Raw genomic sequence first — 3,933 nt, 5'->3', positions numbered from 1 at the left:
AGTCTTTGACAAAAATCCAACCACAGTCCCACAGACGAGAGGGGGGGGTGAGTCACTAAAGGCAAGTCATCGAGTCAAGTCAAGTCGTGAAGGTCCAAGTCCCAAGTAAGTCCAAGTCAGTCGGTCATGGGGTCAAGTCAAGTCAAGTCCTGCTTTAGCCGGCAAGTTACAACGCCAGTGTGTCGACTTTTCATGTGTTTAATCTTGAAATAATAGTGCTTTCTCAAGAAACCGTCATTTTGAACATTTAGGCTGAAATCAAACTTTTTAAAATCTCATGAATTTGGATTTAAAACCTTATTAATGTTTAATTGCCAAAATTCAAACTATATATATTTTAAATGCTCCATTCTATGTACAAAAATACTGGGACAGCATTTTAAGGAAGGGGCCCGGGGGGGGCAAAAAAAAGTGACAAAAATCCAGCAAAAAAAAGTGACAAAAATCCAGCAAAAAAAGTGACAAAAATCCACAAAAAAGGCAAAAATCCAACAAAAAAATTCCAAAAAAACAAGAAAAAAGACAAAAATCCAGCAAAGAAAGTGACAAAAATCAACAAAAAAGGCAAAATCCAGCAAAAAATGGCAAAAAAACAACTTTTAATGCCTTTTCCCGATGTATTGATTAGAAGCCTGTGTCTGGAAACCGAAAACGCATGTGGATAATCACCATAATGTAAACAAAGATGTGCCGCTTTTACGAAATGAATCCTGATCTTCGACAGTTTCACTCAAATAAATAAATAATATAAAGTCACAGTGAGTCATTGAGAGTCATTGGCCTCAAGTCCAAGTTAAGTCTCGAGTCACAAACAGCAAGTCCCAAGTCAAGTCTTTTTGCAGCTTTGGTCAAGTCAGTCTTAAGTCCGAAAATTGCGACTCGAGTCTGACATCTCGAGTTTCCATCTCTACACGCATGAATGAGAGTCCGCATCTCTCTCCTTTCCGAGGCGGCGTGTAAAAGCCTCACTCACAGCAGGATGGAGGTCAGGGGTCAGGGGTCGGCAAGTTTGCATCATGAAGGGCCAATTTTCATCATCGCCAAAACACCAGGGGCCGAACCTCACGACTGTCGGGTTCGGCCAAAAGTAAAGACCATTTTCTGCCAGTGTTTTACATCAGTGGTTCTAAAGTGGTCCGGCTCCGAGACCCGCATTACCGTAATGACCCAAATAAAACTGTACTTTGTCATATATCGTATAAAATATTGTATTTACTGCACGTTTTATTGAACAAGCCGTGGATTTGCTTTGAAGACATGAAATTATGAAATCATGATCAAAACAACCCAATAACAGCACAAAATTTCAGTTAGTAAAATGACAAAAACATGACACAAATGCGACGAAAACTGAAGAAAAAAGGACAAAAATGTGATAAAAAATTGACCAAAAAAATGGCAAAATGTGACTAAAAAACGACAAAAAATTGAAAAAAAATGAAAGAAAAAAATGTTACGAAAAAAATGAAAAAAATGACTAAAATGGACTAAAAAACGGGAAAAAAAATGGACAAAAAATTGACAAAAAAATGAAAAAAAATGTGACGAAAAAATGACAAATGTGACAAAATGTGTAAAAAATGCGACAAAAAATTGAAGAAAAAAAGGACAAAAATGTGATGCAAATTTGACAAAAAAATTACAAAAATGTGATAAAAAATGTAGCAAAAAAATTACTAAAATGTGATTAAATGTGACTAAAAAACGACAAAAAATTGAAAACAATTGAAAAAAAAAAGTGACAAAAAAAGACAAAAAAATAACAAAAAATTGACGAAAAATGACAAAAAATTGATTAAAAATTGACAAAAAAAATGGACGAAAAAAAGGACAAAAATGTGATACAAATTTGACTCTCACTGATCCTCACAAACATAAACGTCTCGTCTATGGAAATATTTCTACCAGGAACTCACTGGTCTGAGCTCATCTCAATGGAAACGAATACGAACAGGAAGTACTAGCGCCCACAGCTTCAGCTCAGAGGAAACTAGCGTAGCCACATTGTGCAACAAGCCGATTGTTTTTTTTTTTTCCCAGCTGAGGAAATCTCTAAACTTAGAACAACCACATAACTTTACGACTCCTCTGACCTCTGATTAGCCTCGTTTAGCGCTCGCCCTCTTTCTGCTTCTGTTTCACTATTTCAAACAGCGGAAGCTCAGAATAAGCTTCTTTTTAATCACAGAACGGACAAGTTTGTCTTAAAGCTAAAGGCTAACAAGCTATAAAAAATATATATATATTTAAAAAGGCACTATTTCAAGTTGTGTAGTGCATTAACCCTTAACTCCCACCTGGACTGAGCACGTTTTCTCCACGAAAACAATGATGGAAATGTGGCAAAAATGTCACAAGAAACTGATAAAAAATGTATGAAAAAATTACAAAAATGTGACAATAAATTGACGAAAAAATGGCAAAAAATTGTCGAAAAAATGACAAAAAATTACAAAAATGTGATTAAAAAATGACAAAAAATGACAAAAAAAATACTCAAATGTGACAAAATGTCACAAAAAATTGACAAAAATTGACAAAAAAATGGCAAAAATTGGACAAAAATGTGATAAAAAAATTAACAAAAAAAAAAAAGGGACAAAAAAATGACAAAATGTGATTAAAAAAAATGGCCAAAAACAGGGACGAAAAATGGATGAAAAAGTGGCAAAAATGTGATAAAAATTTGACAAAATGTGACAAGAAAATTACAAAAATGTCACAAAAATTGTCGAAAAAATGGCAAAAAAAATTGTCGAAAAAATTAAAAAAAAATTACTAAATGTGGCAACAAATGGGATAAAAAAATGACAAAAGGGACGAAAAAATTCATGAAAAAGTGGAGAAAAAAGGCCACAAAAATGTCACAAAAAAAAAAAAAAAGAAAAGTTACAAAAAAAATGACAAAATGTGATAAAAAAGAAATGGACAAAACAGGGACGAAAAATGGATGAAAAAGTGGCGAAAATGTCACAAAAATGTCACAAGAAATTGACCAAAAATTAACGAAAAAATGACAAAAATGTGATAAAAAATTGACCAAAAAATGACCAAAAAAAATGTGACAAAAAAAATGTGACAAAAAAAATGACAAAACTGAGTTGAAAACCTCACAAAAAAATTATCTAAAAAAAATGTGATGACGTGAGGAAAAAGATCCTCTCGGTTCAGGCGGGAGTTAAGAGGTTAAATTAGCTTCAAGACAAACTCCCTGATCCTCACAAACATAAACGTTTCCTCTATGGAAATATTTCCAGCAGGAACTCACTGATCTGAGCTGATCTTAGGTCTTTCTTTGTAAAATCCTGGTGCTGGAAATCGTTTCATCCTGATTTGTGATTCTGTGTTTGTGTTTCTATTGTAATTTCATGGAAGGTTCTATAATAAACTTTACACACATGTACCTGTCCTCAGTAAAGTCGTCTCTTCCTCGCTGTCTCGCCGCTGCTCCTCACCCGGTCCCGACAGCCACAGAGGGCGGGGAGTGGGGAGTACTGCTCTTCATCTTCACTGTCCTGGAACAAAAACACAGAAACAATCAGCTCAATAAGTGCTCTCGTGTTACAGTCACTTCTCCTCTGGTTCTGCAGCTCACGCCGTTAAACACGTGAGCGGCGTGTTCCTAAGAGACCGGCTCCGCTGTCTCTGTCATGTCCACATTCCCCTGTTTGCCCTGCGTGACCCCGCGACCCCTGCGAGCTAACACGTCCAAGGTGAGCGAGGCCGCGCGGCGCTCGGGGCGGCGGCGGCGTCATGAGGAGGAAACTCGCCACAAACACGACCGGCACAGAAACAAACTCAACAAACTCGACTTTATTCAGGCTTTTGATTCTTCCTGAACTGATTCTTCCTGAACTGATTCTTTCCTCCACTGTGAGATTAATAACAAGTCAAAACTCAAGTGAGTCCGAGTCTGTGGTGAGGAGTGAGGAG

The 3,933-nt window shown here is 36.4% G+C and overlaps 1 protein-coding gene across 1 annotated transcript in view; it reads right to left on the bottom strand.

The window, feature by feature from the left end:
• The window catches only part of plagl2 (pleiomorphic adenoma gene-like 2), a gene marked incomplete at its 3' end in the record, with an annotated part of 12,000 nt that extends 8,565 nt beyond the window's left edge, over window positions 1-3,435 (bottom strand). Inside the window, exon 1 of the mRNA XM_079581001.1 lies at window positions 3,405-3,435. The remainder of the gene's footprint in view (window positions 1-3,404) is intronic.
• Between the last annotated feature and the right edge of the window lie 498 nt (window positions 3,436-3,933).

Source organism: Gobius niger (assembly GCF_951799975.1).
Source record: "Gobius niger genome assembly, chromosome: 22".
Classification (NCBI taxonomy): domain Eukaryota; kingdom Metazoa; phylum Chordata; class Actinopteri; order Gobiiformes; family Gobiidae; genus Gobius; species Gobius niger.
Note: the sequence above shows the minus strand (reverse complement) of the source record. Positions and strands in the feature narration are given on the sequence as shown.